Raw genomic sequence first — 22117 nt, forward strand, 5'->3', positions numbered from 1 at the left:
TCCCTTCCCCAATATCGCGCCACACCCCTACCCCTTAATTCCCTGGTTGAACGTGATGGACATATGTCTTTTTTCGACCGTACTAACTATGTAACTATGTAACATAACATGGGGGGGGGGGGGGGGGGGGTCTCCTGGCTGTTCACACAGGTGTGTCATTGCTGTACATTGACCATGCATTGCTTCTGTGGTATTGCAAAGGCAAAGACAAATGCTTCCAGCCATCCATTGCACTAATGGATTGGTCATCAGCTGGCTGTCTATGTCCCGCATCAATATAGACCAAAGTACAGAGGGTTAGGCTATGCTATTGTGCACCTACCTGATGCATCAGAAGGTGCGAGGCCCTTGCTAAATTCTGTGCACAGACTTTGAGATCTATGCTTTAGACTGTATCTAAACCTGCTCCAACATGGACTGACATTCTGGCCTACTTTCAGCCGATGCGACTTGTCTGTCGCTGAACAGTCGCTTTTTATGTATTCAGCACCTATGTATAATGTTGTAAAAATGCTCTAGAAGCTAAAGTCGCAGAAATGTCACACATATTTGGCCTGCAACTTTCTGTGCGACAAATTCAGACAGGAAAAATCAGTATAAATCCTTAGAAAATTATCCCCCAGTGTCTCCATCTGCTGGCGGTATTGAATAAGCATTGCTGCACTGATGGGGTATGCATTAGACGAAAAAAAAGAAGAAAAAGAAGAATAATACGCCCAGAAAAGAGGCGAAAAGGAGAAAAACGTAAAAAAACGTGAAAAAAAAGTAAGAGGAAGAGAAGGGAAAAAAAGGTGGAAATGGGTTTAAAAGTGATTTCGGCGGAGAAATATATATATATATATATATATATATATATATATATATATATGCGCACACACACACATAGATATAAACGTATTCTCCGTTGAGATATTGCAGCCGCTGCTGTGTCCAGGCCCAGGAGCCTTAGCACTGTGCTGTGATGTCACTCAATACCACTGACATCACTAGGTGTAAACAACATCTCTCCTTTGCTGTGTATGTGACTATGGAGCTGTTTGGTGATGTCGTCTATTACGGCCTTCATAGAAGCAACAGGAGATTGTTGCATCCATCTTGAACCCTCAGAACTACAGTGCTATGATGTCACTCACTTCCACAGGCCTTGCAGAGTGTAAACAACAACAACCCAGCTTTGTTGTGTATGTAACCATAGGGATTTGTGATGTCACCTAGAACCTTCACAGCAGCGACAGCTTTATGAGGAGCATCAGCACTGCTCTGCCTGAGCAGAACCATCACCGCCATAGGTTGTCAAATAACCCGGATTTAACCCACACAGGTAAGTCCAATGGGGTGCAGGCATGTCCTCTATGCTTACAGCTTCCCGTGGGTGTTGGTTTGATACCGTTTGGGGACAGCCAAGGAGGCATCTGCAGGCAACAAAGGTAGGTGTGTGCTTGTGTGTGTGTTTCCTATGCAGATCCTAAGCCCAGTGTCACATGCAAGTAGGAGGAGTAAGAAGGGTTCCTGGCAAATCCGGGTTATGGATTGCATTTAAAAAGGCCCCGTGGGAGTGCAATGGGCCCCTGTCTTGCTGCTTAGCAATAATGGTATGGGTTTAGGTTCTGCTGTGTGTACTGGTGGTTGACTGCCCCCCAGCCCAGAGTGTGCATGGAAAATTGTCTGGCAGCCTCCCTGACAGCAAGCAGTGATAGTGCCCATGAAGGGGACCTTGTTGGGCCCGCCCCTTTCACGGTTATCGCTTCTCGGCCTTTTGGCTAAGATCAAGTGTAGTATCTGTTCTTATCAGTTTAATATCTGATACGTCCCCTATCTGGGGACCATATATTAAATGGATTTTTGAGAACGGGGGCCGATTTCGAAGCTTGCTTCCGTCGCCCTATGCATTGACCCGATATGGCAGTATCTTCGGGTACAGTGCACCACCCCCTTACAGGGTTAAAAAGAAAGATTCCTACTTTCATTGCTACCTGCTTGCTGGCTAGCCAGCTAGCCAGCCCTGTGGGCCTTGCTGCTGCTGCAGCCAAAAAACAAAAGGTGGTGCTGCTGCTGCTTCTGCTGCTTCTGCTTCTGCTTGTGTCTGGCCCCTGTTGGAGCGTCCAGGCACAGGACTTCTGCTGCTGCTGACTAAATGGCCTCCTTAATTGGATCATTTGAGTAGCCAGCACACCTGTGCAGGTAGGGCATGACATGATAGGCAGCTGCCTTGATAGCGGGTGGGTGCTGAATGTTCCTAATTGACAAAATAAGATTAATGCTTATGAAGAAATATAAAATCTCATCCCTTCCCCAATATCGCGCCACACCCCTACCCCTTAATTCCCTGGTTGAACGTGATGGACATATGTCTTTTTTCGACCGTACTAACTATGTAACTATGTAACATAACATGGGGGGGGGGGGGGGGTCTCCTGGCTGTTCACACAGGTGTGTCATTGCTGTACATTGACCATGCATTGCTTCTGTGGTATTGCAAAGGCAAAGACAAATGCTTCCAGCCATCCATTGCACTAATGGATTGGTCATCAGCTGGCTGTCTATGTCCCGCATCAATATAGACCAAAGTACAGAGGGTTAGGCTATGCTATTGTGCACCTACCTGATGCATCAGAAGGTGCGAGGCCCTTTCTAAATTCTGTGCACAGACTTTGAGATCTATGCTTTAGACTGTATCTAAACCTGCTCCAACATGGACTGACATTCTGGCCTACTTTCAGCCGATGCGACTTGTCTGTCGCTGAACAGTCGCTTTTTATGTATTCAGCACCTATGTATAATGTTGTAAAAATGCTCTAGAAGCTAAAGTCGCAGAAATGTCACACATATTTGGCCTGCAACTTTCTGTGCGACAAATTCAGACAGGAAAAATCAGTATAAATCCTTAGAAAATTATCCCCCAGTGTCTCCATCTGCTGGCGGTATTGAATAAGCATTGCTGCACTGATGGGGTATGCATTAGACGAAAAAAAAGAAGAAAAAGAAGAATAATACGCCCAGAAAAGAGGCGAAAAGGAGAAAAACGTAAAAAAACGTGAAAAAAAAGTAAGAGGAAGAGAAGGGAAAAAAAGGTGGAAATGGGTTTAAAAGTGATTTCGGCGGAGAAATATATATATATATATATATATATATATATATATATATGCGCACACACACACATAGATATAAACGTATTCTCCGTTGAGATATTGCAGCCGCTGCTGTGTCCAGGCCCAGGAGCCTTAGCACTGTGCTGTGATGTCACTCAATACCACTGACATCACTAGGTGTAAACAACATCTCTCCTTTGCTGTGTATGTGACTATGGAGCTGTTTGGTGATGTCGTCTATTACGGCCTTCATAGAAGCAACAGGAGATTGTTGCATCCATCTTGAACCCTCAGAACTACAGTGCTATGATGTCACTCACTTCCACAGGCCTTGCAGAGTGTAAACAACAACAACCCAGCTTTGTTGTGTATGTAACCATAGGGATTTGTGATGTCACCTAGAACCTTCACAGCAGCGACAGCTTTATGAGGAGCATCAGCACTGCTCTGCCTGAGCAGAACCATCACCGCCATAGGTTGTCAAATAACCCGGATTTAACCCACACAGGTAAGTCCAATGGGGTGCAGGCATGTCCTCTATGCTTACAGCTTCCCGTGGGTGTTGGTTTGATACCGTTTGGGGACAGCCAAGGAGGCATCTGCAGGCAACAAAGGTAGGTGTGTGCTTGTGTGTGTGTTTCCTATGCAGATCCTAAGCCCAGTGTCACATGCAAGTAGGAGGAGTAAGAAGGGTTCCTGGCAAATCCGGGTTATGGATTGCATTTAAAAAGGCCCCGTGGGAGTGCAATGGGCCCCTGTCTTGCTGCTTAGCAATAATGGTATGGGTTTAGGTTCTGCTGTGTGTACTGGTGGTTGACTGCCCCCCAGCCCAGAGTGTGCATGGAAAATTGTCTGGCAGCCTCCCTGACAGCAAGCAGTGATAGTGCCCATGAAGGGGACCTTGTTGGGCCCGCCCCTTTCACGGTTATCGCTTCTCGGCCTTTTGGCTAAGATCAAGTGTAGTATCTGTTCTTATCAGTTTAATATCTGATACGTCCCCTATCTGGGGACCATATATTAAATGGATTTTTGAGAACGGGGGCCGATTTCGAAGCTTGCTTCCGTCGCCCTATGCATTGACCCGATATGGCAGTATCTTCGGGTACAGTGCACCACCCCCTTACAGGGTTAAAAAGAAAGATTCCTACTTTCATTGCTACCTGCTTGCTGGCTAGCCAGCTAGCCAGCCCTGTGGGCCTTGCTGCTGCTGCAGCCAAAAAACAAAAGGTGGTGCTGCTGCTGCTTCTGCTGCTTCTGCTTCTGCTTGTGTCTGGCCCCTGTTGGAGCGTCCAGGCACAGGACTTCTGCTGCTGCTGACTAAATGGCCTCCTTAATTGGATCATTTGAGTAGCCAGCACACCTGTGCAGGTAGGGCATGACATGATAGGCAGCTGCCTTGATAGCGGGTGGGTGCTGAATGTTCCTAATTGACAAAATAAGATTAATGCTTATGAAGAAATATAAAATCTCATCCCTTCCCCAATATCGCGCCACACCCCTACCCCTTAATTCCCTGGTTGAACGTGATGGACATATGTCTTTTTTCGACCGTACTAACTATGTAACTATGTAACATAACATGGGGGGGGGGGGGGGGGGTCTCCTGGCTGTTCACACAGGTGTGTCATTGCTGTACATTGACCATGCATTGCTTCTGTGGTATTGCAAAGGCAAAGACAAATGCTTCCAGCCATCCATTGCACTAATGGATTGGTCATCAGCTGGCTGTCTATGTCCCGCATCAATATAGACCAAAGTACAGAGGGTTAGGCTATGCTATTGTGCACCTACCTGATGCATCAGAAGGTGCGAGGCCCTTGCTAAATTCTGTGCACAGACTTTGAGATCTATGCTTTAGACTGTATCTAAACCTGCTCCAACATGGACTGACATTCTGGCCTACTTTCAGCCGATGCGACTTGTCTGTCGCTGAACAGTCGCTTTTTATGTATTCAGCACCTATGTATAATGTTGTAAAAATGCTCTAGAAGCTAAAGTCGCAGAAATGTCACACATATTTGGCCTGCAACTTTCTGTGCGACAAATTCAGACAGGAAAAATCAGTATAAATCCTTAGAAAATTATCCCCCAGTGTCTCCATCTGCTGGCGGTATTGAATAAGCATTGCTGCACTGATGGGGTATGCATTAGACGAAAAAAAAGAAGAAAAAGAAGAATAATACGCCCAGAAAAGAGGCGAAAAGGAGAAAAACGTAAAAAAACGTGAAAAAAAAGTAAGAGGAAGAGAAGGGAAAAAAAGGTGGAAATGGGTTTAAAAGTGATTTCGGCGGAGAAATATATATATATATATATATATATATATATATATATATATATATATATATATGCGCACACACACACATAGATATAAACGTATTCTCCGTTGAGATATTGCAGCCGCTGCTGTGTCCAGGCCCAGGAGCCTTAGCACTGTGCTGTGATGTCACTCAATACCACTGACATCACTAGGTGTAAACAACATCTCTCCTTTGCTGTGTATGTGACTATGGAGCTGTTTGGTGATGTCGTCTATTACGGCCTTCATAGAAGCAACAGGAGATTGTTGCATCCATCTTGAACCCTCAGAACTACAGTGCTATGATGTCACTCACTTCCACAGGCCTTGCAGAGTGTAAACAACAACAACCCAGCTTTGTTGTGTATGTAACCATAGGGATTTGTGATGTCACCTAGAACCTTCACAGCAGCGACAGCTTTATGAGGAGCATCAGCACTGCTCTGCCTGAGCAGAACCATCACCGCCATAGGTTGTCAAATAACCCGGATTTAACCCACACAGGTAAGTCCAATGGGGTGCAGGCATGTCCTCTATGCTTACAGCTTCCCGTGGGTGTTGGTTTGATACCGTTTGGGGACAGCCAAGGAGGCATCTGCAGGCAACAAAGGTAGGTGTGTGCTTGTGTGTGTGTTTCCTATGCAGATCCTAAGCCCAGTGTCACATGCAAGTAGGAGGAGTAAGAAGGGTTCCTGGCAAATCCGGGTTATGGATTGCATTTAAAAAGGCCCCGTGGGAGTGCAATGGGCCCCTGTCTTGCTGCTTAGCAATAATGGTATGGGTTTAGGTTCTGCTGTGTGTACTGGTGGTTGACTGCCCCCCAGCCCAGAGTGTGCATGGAAAATTGTCTGGCAGCCTCCCTGACAGCAAGCAGTGATAGTGCCCATGAAGGGGACCTTGTTGGGCCCGCCCCTTTCACGGTTATCGCTTCTCGGCCTTTTGGCTAAGATCAAGTGTAGTATCTGTTCTTATCAGTTTAATATCTGATACGTCCCCTATCTGGGGACCATATATTAAATGGATTTTTGAGAACGGGGGCCGATTTCGAAGCTTGCTTCCGTCGCCCTATGCATTGACCCGATATGGCAGTATCTTCGGGTACAGTGCACCACCCCCTTACAGGGTTAAAAAGAAAGATTCCTACTTTCATTGCTACCTGCTTGCTGGCTAGCCAGCTAGCCAGCCCTGTGGGCCTTGCTGCTGCTGCAGCCAAAAAACAAAAGGTGGTGCTGCTGCTGCTTCTGCTGCTTCTGCTTCTGCTTGTGTCTGGCCCCTGTTGGAGCGTCCAGGCACAGGACTTCTGCTGCTGCTGACTAAATGGCCTCCTTAATTGGATCATTTGAGTAGCCAGCACACCTGTGCAGGTAGGGCATGACATGATAGGCAGCTGCCTTGATAGCGGGTGGGTGCTGAATGTTCCTAATTGACAAAATAAGATTAATGCTTATGAAGAAATATAAAATCTCATCCCTTCCCCAATATCGCGCCACACCCCTACCCCTTAATTCCCTGGTTGAACGTGATGGACATATGTCTTTTTTCGACCGTACTAACTATGTAACTATGTAACATAACATGGGGGGGGGGGGGGGGGGTCTCCTGGCTGTTCACACAGGTGTGTCATTGCTGTACATTGACCATGCATTGCTTCTGTGGTATTGCAAAGGCAAAGACAAATGCTTCCAGCCATCCATTGCACTAATGGATTGGTCATCAGCTGGCTGTCTATGTCCCGCATCAATATAGACCAAAGTACAGAGGGTTAGGCTATGCTATTGTGCACCTACCTGATGCATCAGAAGGTGCGAGGCCCTTGCTAAATTCTGTGCACAGACTTTGAGATCTATGCTTTAGACTGCATCTAAACCTGCTCCAACATGGACTGACATTCTGGCCTACTTTCAGCCGATGCGACTTGTCTGTCGCTGAACAGTCGCTTTTTATGTATTCAGCACCTATGTATAATGTTGTAAAAATGCTCTAGAAGCTAAAGTCGCAGAAATGTCACACATATTTGGCCTGCAACTTTCTGTGCGACAAATTCAGACAGGAAAAATCAGTATAAATCCTTAGAAAATTATCCCCAGTGTCTCCATCTGCTGGCGGTATTGAATAAGCATTGCTGCACTGATGGGGGTATGCATTAGACGAAAAAAAAGAAGAAAAAGAAGAATAATACGCCCAGAAAAGAGGCGAAAAGGAGAAAAACGTAAAAAAACGTGAAAAAAAAGTAAGAGAAGAGAAGGGAAAAAAAGGTGGAAATGGGTTTAAAAGTGATTTCGGCGGAGAAATATATATATATATATATATATATATATATATATATATATATATATATGCGCACACACACACATAGATATAAACGTATTCTCCGTTGAGATATTGCAGCCGCTGCTGTGTCCAGGCCAGGAGCCTTAGCACTGTGCTGTGATGTCACTCAATACCACTGACATCACTAGGTGGTAAACAACATCTCTCCTTTGCTGTGTATGTGACTATGGAGCTGTTTGGTGATGTCGTCTATTACGGCCTCATAGAAGCAACAGGAGATTGTTGCATCCATCTTGAACCCTCAGAACTACAGTGCTATGATGTCACTCACTTCCACAGGCCTTGCAGAGTGTAAACAACAACAACCCAGCTTTGTTGTGTATGTAACCATAGGGATTTGTGATGTCACCTAGAACCTTCACAGCAGCGACAGCTTTATGAGGAGCATCAGCACTGCTCTGCCTGAGCAGAACCATCACCGCCATAGGTTGTCAAATAACCCGGATTTAACCCACACAGGTAAGTCCAATGGGGTGCAGGGCATGTCCTCTATGCTTACAGCTTCCCGTGGGTGTTGGTTTGATACCGTTTGGGGACAGCCAAGGAGGCATCTGCAGGCAACAAAGGTAGGTGTGTGCTTGTGTGTGTGTTTCCTATGCAGATCCTAAGCCCAGTGTCACATGCAAGTAGGAGGAGTAAGAAGGGTTCCTGGCAAATCCGGGTTATGGATTGCATTTAAAAAGGCCCCGTGGGAGTGCAATGGGCCCCTGTCTTGCTGCTTAGCAATAATGGTATGGGTTTAGGTTCTGCTGTGTGTACTGGTGGTTGACTGCCCCCCAGCCCAGAGTGTGCATGGAAAATTGTCTGGCAGCCTCCCTGACAGCAAGCAGTGATAGTGCCCATGAAGGGGACCTTGTTGGGCCCGCCCCTTTCACGGTTATCGCTTCTCGGCCTTTTGGCTAAGATCAAGTGTAGTATCTGTTCTTATCAGTTTAATATCTGATATGTCCCCTATCTGGGGACCATATATTAAATGGATTTTGAGAACGGGGGCCGATTCGAAGCTTGCTTCCGTCGCCCTATGCATTGACCCGATATGGCAGTATCTTCGGGTACAGTGCACCACCCCCTTACAGGGTTAAAAAGAAAGATTCCTACTTTCATTGCTACCTGCTTGCTGGCTAGCCAGCTAGCCAGCCCTGTGGGCCTTGCTGCTGCTGCAGCCAAAAAACAAAAGGTGGTGCTGCTGCTGCTTCTGCTGCTTCTGCTTCTGCTTGTGTCTGGCCCCTGTTGGAGCGTCCAGGCACAGGACTTCTGCTGCTGCTGACTAAATGGCCTCCTTAATTGGATCATTTGAGTAGCCAGCACACCTGTGCAGGTAGGGCATGACATGATAGGCAGCTGCCTTGATAGCGGTGGTGGGTGCTGAATGTTCCTAATTGACAAAATAAGATTAATGCTTATGAAGAAATATAAAATCTCATCCCTTCCCCAATATCGCGCCACACCCCTACCCCCTTAATTCCCTGGTTGAACGTGATGGACATATGTCTTTTTTCGACCGTACTAACTATGTAACTATGTAACATAACATGGGGGGGGGGGGGGGGTCTCTGGCTGTTCACACAGGTGTGTCATTGCTGTACATTGACCATGCATTGCTTCTGTGGTATTGCAAAGGCAAAGACAAATGCTTCCAGCCCATCCATTGCACTAATGGATTGGTCATCAGCTGGCTGTCTATGTCCCGCATCAATATAGACCAAAGTACAGAGGGTTAGGCTATGCTATTGTGCACCTACCTGATGCATCAGAAGGTGCGAGGCCCCTTGCTAAATTCTGTGCACAGACTTTGAGATCTATGCTTTAGACTGTATCTAAACCTGCTCCAACATGGACTGACATTCTGGCCTACTTTCAGCCGATGCGACTTGTCTGTCGCTGAACAGTCGCTTTTTATGTATTCAGCACCTATGTATAATGTTGTAAAAATGCTCTAGAAGCTAAAGTCGCAGAAATGTCACACATATTTGGCCTGCAACTTTCTGTGCGACAAATTCAGACAGGAAAAATCAGTATAAATCCTTAGAAAATTATCCCCCAGTGTCTCCATCTGCTGGCGGTATTGAATAAGCATTGCTGCACTGATGGGGTATGCATTAGACGAAAAAAAAGAAGAAAAAGAAGAATAATACGCCCAGAAAAGAGGCGAAAAGGAGAAAAACGTAAAAAAACGTGAAAAAAAAGTAAGAGGAAGAGAAGGGAAAAAAAGGTGAATGGTTTAAAAGTGATTTCGGCGGAGAAATATATATATATATATATATATATATATATATATATATATATATATGCGCACACACACACATAGATATAAACGTATTCTCCGTTGAGATATTGCAGCCGCTGCTGTGTCCAGGCCCAGGAGCCTTAGCACTGTGCTGTGATGTCACTCAATACCACTGACATCACTAGGTGTAAACAACATCTCTCCTTTGCTGTGTATGTGACTATGGAGCTGTTTGGTGATGTCGTCTATTACGGCCTTCATAGAAGCAACAGGAGGATTGTTGCATCCATCTTGAACCCTCAGAACTACAGTGCTATGATGTCACTCACTTCCACAGGCCTTGCAGAGTGTAAACAACAACAACCCAGCTTTGTTGTGTATGTAACCATAGGGATTTGTGATGTCACCTAGAACCTTCACAGCAGCGACAGCTTTATGAGGAGCATCAGCACTGCTCTGCCTGAGCAGAACCATCACCGCCATAGGTTGTCAAATAACCCGGATTTAACCCACACAGGTAAGTCCAATGGGGTGCAGGCATGTCCTCTATGCTTACAGCTTCCCGTGGGTGTTGGTTTGATACCGTTTGGGGACAGCCAAGGAGGCATCTGCAGGCAACAAAGGTAGGTGTTGTGCTTTGTGTGTGGTGTTTCCTATGCAGATCCTAAGCCAGTGTCACATGCAAGTAGGAGGAGTAAGAAGGGTTCCTGGCAAATCCGGGTTATGGATTGCATTTAAAAAGGCCCCGTGGGAGTGCAATGGGCCCTGTCTTGCTGCTTAGCAATAATGGTATGGGTTTAGGTTCTGCTGTGTGTTACTGGTGGTTGACTGCCCCCCAGCCCAGAGTGTGCATGGAAAATTGTCTGGCAGCCTCCCTGACAGCAAGCAGTGATAGTGCCCATGAAGGGGACCTTGTTGGGCCCGCCCCTTTCACGGTTATCGCTTCTCGGCCTTTTGGCTAAGATCAAGTGTAGTATCTGTTCTTATCAGTTTAATATCTGATACGTCCCCTATCTGGGGACCATATATTAAATGGATTTTTGAGAACGGGGGCCGATTTCGAAGCTTGCTTCCGTCGCCCTATGCATTGACCCGATATGGCAGTATCTTCGGGTACAGTGCACCACCCCCTTACAGGGTTAAAAAGAAAGATTCCTACTTTCATTGCTACCTGCTTGCTGGCTAGCCAGCTAGCCAGCCCTGTGGGCCTTGCTGCTGCTGCAGCCAAAAAACAAAAGGTGGTGCTGCTGCTGCTTCTGCTTCTGCTTGTGTCTGGCCCCTGTTGGAGCGTCCAGGCACAGGACTTCTGCTGCTGCTGACTAAATGGCCTCCTTAATTGGATCATTTGAGTAGCCAGCACACCTGTGCAGGTAGGGCATGACATGATAGGCAGCTGCCTTGATAGCGGGTGGGTGCTGAATGTTCCTAATTGACAAAATAAGATTAATGCTTATGAAGAAATATAAAATCTCATCCCTTCCCCAATATCGCGCCACACCCCTACCCCTTAATTCCCTGGTTGAACGTGATGGACATATGTCTTTTTTCGACCGTACTAACTATGTAACTATGTAACATAACATGGGGGGGGGGGGGGGGGTCTCCTGGCTGTTCACACAGGTGTGTCATTGCTGTACATTGACCATGCATTGCTTCTGTGGTATTGCAAAGGCAAAGACAAATGCTTCCAGCCATCCATTGCACTAATGGATTGGTCATCAGCTGGCTGTCTATGTCCCGCATCAATATAGACCAAAGTACAGAGGGTTAGGCTATGCTATTGTGCACCTACCTGATGCATCAGAAGGTGCGAGGCCCTTGCTAAATTCTGTGCACAGACTTTGAGATCTATGCTTTAGACTGTATCTAAACCTGCTCCAACATGGACTGACATTCTGGCCTACTTTCAGCCGATGCGACTTGTCTGTCGCTGAACAGTCGCTTTTTATGTATTCAGCACCTATGTATAATGTTGTAAAAATGCTCTAGAAGCTAAAGTCGCAGAAATGTCACACATATTTGGCCTGCAACTTTCTGTGCGACAAATTCAGACAGGAAAAATCAGTATAAATCCTTAGAAAATTATCCCCCAGTGTCTCCATCTGCTGGCGGTATTGAATAAGCATTGCTGCACTGATGGGGTATGCATTAGACGAAAAAAAAGAAGAAAAAGAAGAATAATACGCCCAGAAAAGAGGCGAAAAGGAGAAAAACGTAAAAAAACGTGAAAAAAAAGTAAGAGGAAGAGAAGGGAAAAAAAGGTGGAAATGGGTTTAAAAGTGATTTCGGCGGAGAAATATATATATATATATATATATATATATATATATATATATATATATATGCGCACACACACACATAGATATAAACGTATTCTCCGTTGAGATATTGCAGCCGCTGCTGTGTCCAGGCCCAGGAGCCTTAGCACTGTGCTGTGATGTCACTCAATACCACTGACATCACTAGGTGTAAACAACATCTCTCCTTTGCTGTGTATGTGACTATGGAGCTGTTTGGTGATGTCGTCTATTACGGCCTTCATAGAAGCAACAGGAGATTGTTGCATCCATCTTGAACCCTCAGAACTACAGTGCTATGATGTCACTCACTTCCACAGGCCTTGCAGAGTGTAAACAACAACAACCCAGCTTTGTTGTGTATGTAACCATAGGGATTTGTGATGTCACCTAGAACCTTCACAGCAGCGACAGCTTTATGAGGAGCATCAGCACTGCTCTGCCTGAGCAGAACCATCACCGCCATAGGTTGTCAAATAACCCGGATTTAACCCACACAGGTAAGTCCAATGGGGTGCAGGCATGTCCTCTATGCTTACAGCTTCCCGTGGGTGTTGGTTTGATACCGTTTGGGGACAGCCAAGGAGGCATCTGCAGGCAACAAAGGTAGGTGTGTGCTTGTGTGTGTGTTTCCTATGCAGATCCTAAGCCCAGTGTCACATGCAAGTAGGAGGAGTAAGAAGGGTTCCTGGCAAATCCGGGTTATGGATTGCATTTAAAAAGGCCCCGTGGGAGTGCAATGGGCCCCTGTCTTGCTGCTTAGCAATAATGGTATGGGTTTAGGTTCTGCTGTGTGTACTGGTGGTTGACTGCCCCCCAGCCCAGAGTGTGCATGGAAAATTGTCTGGCAGCCTCCCTGACAGCAAGCAGTGATAGTGCCCATGAAGGGGACCTTGTTGGGCCCGCCCCTTTCACGGTTATCGCTTCTCGGCCTTTTGGCTAACATCAAGTGTAGTATCTGTTCTTATCAGTTTAATATCTGATACGTCCCCTATCTGGGGACCATATATTAAATGGATTTTTGAGAACGGGGGCCGATTTCGAAGCTTGCTTCCGTCGCCCTATGCATTGACCCGATATGGCAGTATCTTCGGGTACAGTGCACCACCCCCTTACAGGGTTAAAAAGAAAGATTCCTACTTTCATTGCTACCTGCTTGCTGGCTAGCCAGCTAGCCAGCCCTGTGGGCCTTGCTGCTGCTGCAGCCAAAAAACAAAAGGTGGTGCTGCTGCTGCTTCTGCTTCTGCTTGTGTCTGGCCCCTGTTGGAGCGTCCAGGCACAGGACTTCTGCTGCTGCTGACTAAATGGCCTCCTTAATTGGATCATTTGAGTAGCCAGCACACCTGTGCAGGTAGGGCATGACATGATAGGCAGCTGCCTTGATAGCGGGTGGGTGCTGAATGTTCCTAATTGACAAAATAAGATTAATGCTTATGAAGAAATATAAAATCTCATCCCTTCCCCAATATCGCGCCACACCCCTACCCCTTAATTCCCTGGTTGAACGTGATGGACATATGTCTTTTTTCGACCGTACTAACTATGTAACTATGTAACATAACATGGGGGGGGGGGGGTCTCCTGGCTGTTCACACAGGTGTGTCATTGCTGTACATTGACCATGCATTGCTTCTGTGGTATTGCAAAGGCAAAGACAAATGCTTCCAGCCATCCATTGCACTAATGGATTGGTCATCAGCTGGCTGTCTATGTCCCGCATCAATATAGACCAAAGTACAGAGGGTTAGGCTATGCTATTGTGCACCTACCTGATGCATCAGAAGGTGCGAGGCCCTTGCTAAATTCTGTGCACAGACTTTGAGATCTATGCTTTAGACTGTATCTAAACCTGCTCCAACATGGACTGACATTCTGGCCTACTTTCAGCCGATGCGACTTGTCTGTCGCTGAACAGTCGCTTTTTATGTATTCAGCACCTATGTATAATGTTGTAAAAATGCTCTAGAAGCTAAAGTCGCAGAAATGTCACACATATTTGGCCTGCAACTTTCTGTGCGACAAATTCAGACAGGAAAAATCAGTATAAATCCTTAGAAAATTATCCCCCAGTGTCTCCATCTGCTGGCGGTATTGAATAAGCATTGCTGCACTGATGGGGTATGCATTAGACGAAAAAAAAGAAGAAAAAGAAGAATAATACGCCCAGAAAAGAGGCGAAAAGGAAAAAAAAAACGTAAAAAAACGTGAAAAAAAAGTAAGAGGAAGAGAAGGGAAAAAAAGGTGGAAATGGGTTTAAAAGTGATTTCGGCGGAGAAATATATATATATATATATATATATATATATATATATATATATATATGCGCACACACACACATAGATATAAACGTATTCTCCGTTGAGATATTGCAGCCGCTGCTGTGTCCAGGCCCAGGAGCCTTAGCACTGTGCTGTGATGTCACTCAATACCACTGACATCACTAGGTGTAAACAACATCTCTCCTTTGCTGTGTATGTGACTATGGAGCTGTTTGGTGATGTCGTCTATTACGGCCTTCATAGAAGCAACAGGAGATTGTTGCATCCATCTTGAACCCTCAGAACTACAGTGCTATGATGTCACTCACTTCCACAGGCCTTGCAGAGTGTAAACAACAACAACCCAGCTTTGTTGTGTATGTAACCATAGGGATTTGTGATGTCACCTAGAACCTTCACAGCAGCGACAGCTTTATGAGGAGCATCAGCACTGCTCTGCCTGAGCAGAACCATCACCGCCATAGGTTGTCAAATAACCCGGATTTAACCCACACAGGTAAGTCCAATGGGGTGCAGGCATGTCCTCTATGCTTACAGCTTCCCGTGGGTGTTGGTTTGATACCGTTTGGGGACAGCCAAGGAGGCATCTGCAGGCAACAAAGGTAGGTGTGTGCTTGTGTGTGTGTTTCCTATGCAGATCCTAAGCCCAGTGTCACATGCAAGTAGGAGGAGTAAGAAGGGTTCCTGGCAAATCCGGGTTATGGATTGCATTTAAAAAGGCCCCGTGGGAGTGCAATGGGCCCCTGTCTTGCTGCTTAGCAATAATGGTATGGGTTTAGGTTCTGCTGTGTGTACTGGTGGTTGACTGCCCCCCAGCCCAGAGTGTGCATGGAAAATTGTCTGGCAGCCTCCCTGACAGCAAGCAGTGATAGTGCCCATGAAGGGGACCTTGTTGGGCCCGCCCCTTTCACGGTTATCGCTTCTCGGCCTTTTGGCTAAGATCAAGTGTAGTATCTGTTCTTATCAGTTTAATATCTGATACGTCCCCTATCTGGGGACCATATATTAAATGGATTTTTGAGAACGGGGGCCGATTTCGAAGCTTGCTTCCGTCGCCCTATGCATTGACCCGATATGGCAGTATCTTCGGGTACAGTGCACCACCCCCTTACAGGGTTAAAAAGAAAGATTCCTACTTTCATTGCTACCTGCTTGCTGGCTAGCCAGCTAGCCAGCCCTGTGGGCCTTGCTGCTGCTGCAGCCAAAAAACAAAAGGTGGTGCTGCTGCTGCTTCTGCTGCTTCTGCTTCTGCTTGTGTCTGGCCCCTGTTGGAGCGTCCAGGCACAGGACTTCTGCTGCTGCTGACTAAATGGCCTCCTTAATTGGATCATTTGAGTAGCCAGCACACCTGTGCAGGTAGGGCATGACATGATAGGCAGCTGCCTTGATAGCGGGTGGGTGCTGAATGTTCCTAATTGACAAAATAAGATTAATGCTTATGAAGAAATATAAAATCTCATCCCTTCCCCAATATCGCGCCACACCCCTACCCCTTAATTCCCTGGTTGAACGTGATGGACATATGTCTTTTTTCGACCGTACTAACTATGTAACTATGTAACATAACATGGGGGGGAGGGGGGGGGTCTCCTGGCTGTTCACACAGGTGTGTCATTGCTGTACATTGACCATGCATTGCTTCTGTGGTATTGCAAAGGCAAAGACAAATGCTTCCAGCCATCCATTGCACTAATGGATTGGTCATCAGCTGGCTGTCTATGTCCCGCATCAATATAGACCAAAGTACAGAGGGTTAGGCTATGCTATTGTGCACCTACCTGATGCATCAGAAGGTGCGAGGCCCTTGCTAAATTCTGTGCACAGACTTTGAGATCTATGCTTTAGACTGTATCTAAACCTGCTCCAACATGGACTGACATTCTGGCCTACTTTCAGCCGATGCGACTTGTCTGTCGCTGAACAGTCGCTTTTTATGTATTCAGCACCTATGTATAATGTTGTAAAAATGCTCTAGAAGCTAAAGTCGCAGAAATGTCACACATATTTGGCCTGCAACTTTCTGTGCGACAAATTCAGACAGGAAAAATCAGTATAAATCCTTAGAAAATTATCCCCCAGTGTCTCCATCTGCTGGCGGTATTGAATAAGCATTGCTGCACTGATGGGGTATGCATTAGACGAAAAAAAAGAAGAAAAAGAAGAATAATACGCCCAGAAAAGAGGCGAAAAGGAGAAAAACGTAAAAAAACGTGAAAAAAAAGTAAGAGGAAGAGAAGGGAAAAAAAGGTGGAAATGGGTTTAAAAGTGATTTCGGCGGAGAAATATATATATATATATATATATATATATATATATATATATATATATGCGCACACACACACATAGATATAAACGTATTCTCCGTTGAGATATTGCAGCCGCTGCTGTGTCCAGGCCCAGGAGCCTTAGCACTGTGCTGTGATGTCACTCAATACCACTGACATCACTAGGTGTAAACAACATCTCTCCTTTGCTGTGTATGTGACTATGGAGCTGTTTGGTGATGTCGTCTATTACGGCCTTCATAGAAGCAACAGGAGATTGTTGCATCCATCTTGAACCCTCAGAACTACAGTGCTATGATGTCACTCACTTCCACAGGCCTTGCAGAGTGTAAACAACAACAACCCAGCTTTGTTGTGTATGTAACCAAAGGGATTTGTGATGTCACCTAGAACCTTCACAGCAGCGACAGCTTTATGAGGAGCATCAGCACTGCTCTGCCTGAGCAGAACCATCACCGCCATAGGTTGTCAAATAACCCGGATTTAACCCACACAGGTAAGTCCAATGGGGTGCAGGCATGTCCTCTATGCTTACAGCTTCCCGTGGGTGTTGGTTTGATACCGTTTGGGGACAGCCAAGGAGGCATCTGCAGGCAACAAAGGTAGGTGTGTGCTTGTGTGTGTGTTTCCTATGCAGATCCTAAGCCCAGTGTCACATGCAAGTAGGAGGAGTAAGAAGGGTTCCTGGCAAATCCGGGTTATGGATTGCATTTAAAAAGGCCCCGTGGGAGTGCAATGGGCCCCTGTCTTGCTGCTTAGCAATAATGGTATGGGTTTAGGTTCTGCTGTGTGTACTGGTGGTTGACTGCCCCCCAGCCCAGAGTGTGCATGGAAAATTGTCTGGCAGCCTCCCTGACAGCAAGCAGTGATAGTGCCCATGAAGGGGACCTTGTTGGGCCCGCCCCTTTCACGGTTATCGCTTCTCGGCCTTTTGGCTAAGATCAAGTGTAGTATCTGTTCTTATCAGTTTAATATCTGATACGTCCCCTATCTGGGGACCATATATTAAATGGATTTTTGAGAACGGGGGCCGATTTCGAAGCTTGCTTCCGTCGCCCTATGCATTGACCCGATATGGCAGTATCTTCGGGTACAGTGCACCACCCCCTTACAGGGTTAAAAAGAAAGATTCCTACTTTCATTGCTACCTGCTTGCTGGCTAGCCAGCTAGCCAGCCCTGTGGGCCTTGCTGCTGCTGCTGCAGCCAAAAAACAAAAGGTGGTGCTGCTGCTGCTTCTGCTGCTTCTGCTTCTGCTTGTGTCTGGCCCCTGTTGGAGCGTCCAGGCACAGGACTTCTGCTGCTGCTGACTAAATGGCCTCCTTAATTGGATCATTTGAGTAGCCAGCACACCTGTGCAGGTAGGGCATGACATGATAGGCAGCTGCCTTGATAGCGGGTGGGTGCTGAATGTTCCTAATTGACAAAATAAGATTAATGCTTATGAAGAAATATAAAATCTCATCCCTTCCCCAATATCGCGCCACACCCCTACCCCTTAATTCCCTGGTTGAACGTGATGGACATATGTCTTTTTTCGACCGTACTAACTATGTAACTATGTAACATAACATGGGGGGGGGTCTCCTGGCTGTTCACACAGGTGTGTCATTGCTGTACATTGACCATGCATTGCTTCTGTGGTATTGCAAAGGCAAAGACAAATGCTTCCAGCCATCCATTGCACTAATGGATTGGTCATCAGCTGGCTGTCTATGTCCCGCATCAATATAGACCAAAGTACAGAGGGTTAGGCTATGCTATTGTGCACCTACCTGATGCATCAGAAGGTGCGAGGCCCTTGCTAAATTCTGTGCACAGACTTTGAGATCTATGCTTTAGACTGTATCTAAACCTGCTCCAACATGGACTGACATTCTGGCCTACTTTCAGCCGATGCGACTTGTCTGTCGCTGAACAGTCGCTTTTTATGTATTCAGCACCTATGTATAATGTTGTAAAAATGCTCTAGAAGCTAAAGTCGCAGAAATGTCACACATATTTGGCCTGCAACTTTCTGTGCGACAAATTCAGACAGGAAAAATCAGTATAAATCCTTAGAAAATTATCCCCCAGTGTCTCCATCTGCTGGCGGTATTGAATAAGCATTGCTGCACTGATGGGGTATGCATTAGACGAAAAAAAAGAAGAAAAAGAAGAATAATACGCCCAGAAAAGAGGCGAAAAGGAGAAAAACGTAAAAAAACGTGAAAAAAAAGTAAGAGGAAGAGAAGGGAAAAAAAGGTGGAAATGGGTTTAAAAGTGATTTCGGCGGAGAAATATATATATATATATATATATATATATATATATATATGCGCACACACACACATAGATATAAACGTATTCTCCGTTGAGATATTGCAGCCGCTGCTGTGTCCAGGCCCAGGAGCCTTAGCACTGTGCTGTGATGTCACTCAATACCACTGACATCACTAGGTGTAAACAACATCTCTCCTTTGCTGTGTATGTGACTATGGAGCTGTTTGGTGATGTCGTCTATTACGGCCTTCATAGAAGCAACAGGAGATTGTTGCATCCATCTTGAACCCTCAGAACTACAGTGCTATGATGTCACTCACTTCCACAGGCCTTGCAGAGTGTAAACAACAACAACCCAGCTTTGTTGTGTATGTAACCAAAGGGATTTGTGATGTCACCTAGAACCTTCACAGCAGCGACAGCTTTATGAGGAGCATCAGCACTGCTCTGCCTGAGCAGAACCATCACCGCCATAGGTTGTCAAATAACCCGGATTTAACCCACACAGGTAAGTCCAATGGGGTGCAGGCATGTCCTCTATGCTTACAGCTTCCCGTGGGTGTTGGTTTGATACCGTTTGGGGACAGCCAAGGAGGCATCTGCAGGCAACAAAGGTAGGTGTGTGCTTGTGTGTGTGTTTCCTATGCAGATCCTAAGCCCAGTGTCACATGCAAGTAGGAGGAGTAAGAAGGGTTCCTGGCAAATCCGGGTTATGGATTGCATTTAAAAAGGCCCCGTGGGAGTGCAATGGGCCCCTGTCTTGCTGCTTAGCAATAATGGTATGGGTTTAGGTTCTGCTGTGTGTACTGGTGGTTGACTGCCCCCCAGCCCAGAGTGTGCATGGAAAATTGTCTGGCAGCCTCCCTGACAGCAAGCAGTGATAGTGCCCATGAAGGGGACCTTGTTGGGCCCGCCCCTTTCACGGTTATCGCTTCTCGGCCTTTTGGCTAAGATCAAGTGTAGTATCTGTTCTTATCAGTTTTCATGCTGGTGGGGATGGGTGCTGCATGGAGGATGCAGGTGTACCAGGGCTTTCCGGGGCTGGTTCTGAGGAATCAGCTCGACGGCTGCCCCGATGTGACCTGTTCCCTCCGGGTCTCGCCATGAGGCTGAGAGGGTCTAGAGCCGAGGTACTTTTGTGCCTCGGGGAGTGGTGACCCCGAGGTGCCGAAACTCACTGGGAGAATAGACTCACTGAGTTGAAGCACGGGCACCATAATCTCTTCACCTTGTGGCACTCACCTCTTGATTCCCGGCCTTCTGGCTAGGATCAGAGAAATTTTTATAGATCCGGCCGGATGTCCGGGCAGTATATCTGCACACATTCACTTATTTATTTCTTTTTTGTCTCACTGTGTCACTTTTTGCGTGTTGTGTGTTCACAGGATTTGTCAGGATGCGGTAGCCCTTCTGGGTGTCCCTCCTGGCGGTCTAGGGGAGGTGTGTGTGGCCATTAGGTTCCGCACCTCCCTGCAAACACCCCGGGTACTCCTGCTTTGGCAGGGTACCTACCGTAATCGGCTCTGCGGGCAGATACCTTGGCCAACGCCAAGGGGGATGCCGGGAGCATTTGTGGTCCCCTAGTAGCTTCGGCGAAAAGGGACATCGAACCTGGAACCTCGCAGGTACCTTTTGGTCCGGAGGCGAAGGGTAAGGTTTGTTGGGGGGCCTCTCTCCTATCGGAGAAGGGCTTGCGATAGACCGCATCCTTTGTGCACGTTTTTTTTAGTGTAACACGTTTGCACTTTTTCTTGCACCTTGGGTGAATCGAAAGCACGTTCCTCGGCTTTTAAAAAAAAAAAAAAAAAAATCTGTTCTTATCAGTTTAATATCTGATACGTCCCCTATCTGGGGACCATATATTAAATGGATTTTTGAGAACGGGGGCCGATTTCGAAGCTTGCTTCCGTCGCCCTATGCATTGACCCGATATGGCAGTATCTTCGGGTACAGTGCACCACCCCCTTACAGGGTTAAAAAGAAAGATTCCTACTTTCATTGCTACCTGCTTGCTGGCTAGCCAGCTAGCCAGCCCTGTGGGCCTTGCTGCTGCTGCAGCCAAAAAACAAAAGGTGGTGCTGCTGCTGCTTCTGCTGCTTCTGCTTCTGCTTGTGTCTGGCCCCTGTTGGAGCGTCCAGGCACAGGACTTCTGCTGCTGCTGACTAAATGGCCTCCTTAATTGGATCATTTGAGTAGCCAGCACACCTGTGCAGGTAGGGCATGACATGATAGGCAGCTGCCTTGATAGCGGGTGGGTGCTGAATGTTCCTAATTGACAAAATAAGATTAATGCTTATGAAGAAATATAAAATCTCATCCCTTCCCCAATATCGCGCCACACCCCTACCCCTTAATTCCCTGGTTGAACGTGATGGACATATGTCTTTTTTCGACCGTACTAACTATGTAACTATGTAACATAACATGGGGGGGGTCTCCTGGCTGTTCACACAGGTGTGTCATTGCTGTACATTGACCATGCATTGCTTCTGTGGTATTGCAAAGGCAAAGACAAATGCTTCCAGCCATCCATTGCACTAATGGATTGGTCATCAGCTGGCTGTCTATGTCCCGCATCAATATAGACCAAAGTACAGAGGGTTAGGCTATGCTATTGTGCACCTACCTGATGCATCAGAAGGTGCGAGGCCCTTGCTAAATTCTGTGCACAGACTTTGAGATCTATGCTTTAGACTGTATCTAAACCTGCTCCAACATGGACTGACATTCTGGCCTACTTTCAGCCGATGCGACTTGTCTGTCGCTGAACAGTCGCTTTTTATGTATTCAGCACCTATGTATAATGTTGTAAAAATGCTCTAGAAGCTAAAGTCGCAGAAATGTCACACATATTTGGCCTGCAACTTTCTGTGCGACAAATTCAGACAGGAAAAATCAGTATAAATCCTTAGAAAATTATCCCCCAGTGTCTCCATCTGCTGGCGGTATTGAATAAGCATTGCTGCACTGATGGGGTATGCATTAGACGAAAAAAAAGAAGAAAAAGAAGAATAATACGCCCAGAAAAGAGGCGAAAAGGAGAAAAACGTAAA

At 46.4% G+C, this 22117-nt stretch overlaps 8 non-coding genes and 2 pseudogenes across 8 annotated transcripts; all 10 read left to right on the plus strand.

Moving 5' to 3' along the window:
* Positions 1 to 1740: 1740 nt before the first annotated feature.
* Positions 1741 to 1931, plus strand: LOC130349842 (U2 spliceosomal RNA). Its single transcript, XR_008887076.1, has one exon. It is a non-coding gene; the product is annotated as a U2 spliceosomal RNA (small nuclear RNA).
* A 2085-nt stretch (positions 1932 to 4016) lies between these two features.
* LOC130349843 (U2 spliceosomal RNA) lies at positions 4017 to 4207 on the plus strand. The gene has a single exon (XR_008887077.1). It is a non-coding gene; the product is annotated as a U2 spliceosomal RNA (small nuclear RNA).
* Positions 4208 to 6308: 2101 nt separating this feature from the next.
* LOC130349844 (U2 spliceosomal RNA) lies at positions 6309 to 6499 on the plus strand. The gene has a single exon (XR_008887078.1). It is a non-coding gene; the product is annotated as a U2 spliceosomal RNA (small nuclear RNA).
* Positions 6500 to 8595: 2096 nt separating this feature from the next.
* Positions 8596 to 8784, plus strand: LOC130349811 (U2 spliceosomal RNA). Its single transcript, XR_008887052.1, has one exon. It is a non-coding gene; the product is annotated as a U2 spliceosomal RNA (small nuclear RNA).
* A 2097-nt stretch (positions 8785 to 10881) lies between these two features.
* LOC130349845 (U2 spliceosomal RNA) lies at positions 10882 to 11072 on the plus strand. Its single transcript, XR_008887079.1, has one exon. It is a non-coding gene; the product is annotated as a U2 spliceosomal RNA (small nuclear RNA).
* A 2087-nt stretch (positions 11073 to 13159) lies between these two features.
* Positions 13160 to 13350, plus strand: LOC130349814 (U2 spliceosomal RNA). Its single transcript, XR_008887055.1, has one exon. It is a non-coding gene; the product is annotated as a U2 spliceosomal RNA (small nuclear RNA).
* Positions 13351 to 15434: 2084 nt separating this feature from the next.
* On the plus strand, positions 15435 to 15625 carry LOC130349847 (U2 spliceosomal RNA). The gene has a single exon (XR_008887081.1). It is a non-coding gene; the product is annotated as a U2 spliceosomal RNA (small nuclear RNA).
* A 2094-nt stretch (positions 15626 to 17719) lies between these two features.
* Positions 17720 to 17910, plus strand: LOC130349848 (U2 spliceosomal RNA). Its single transcript, XR_008887082.1, has one exon. It is a non-coding gene; the product is annotated as a U2 spliceosomal RNA (small nuclear RNA).
* Positions 17911 to 19991: 2081 nt separating this feature from the next.
* On the plus strand, positions 19992 to 20151 carry LOC130349822 (U2 spliceosomal RNA; annotated as a pseudogene).
* Positions 20152 to 20846: 695 nt separating this feature from the next.
* LOC130349817 (U2 spliceosomal RNA) lies at positions 20847 to 21027 on the plus strand (annotated as a pseudogene).
* The last annotated feature ends 1090 nt before the right edge of the window (positions 21028 to 22117 follow it).

The sequence above is a fragment of the Hyla sarda genome, unplaced genomic scaffold (genome assembly GCF_029499605.1).
Source record: "Hyla sarda isolate aHylSar1 unplaced genomic scaffold, aHylSar1.hap1 scaffold_924, whole genome shotgun sequence".
NCBI classification, from domain to species: domain Eukaryota; kingdom Metazoa; phylum Chordata; class Amphibia; order Anura; family Hylidae; genus Hyla; species Hyla sarda.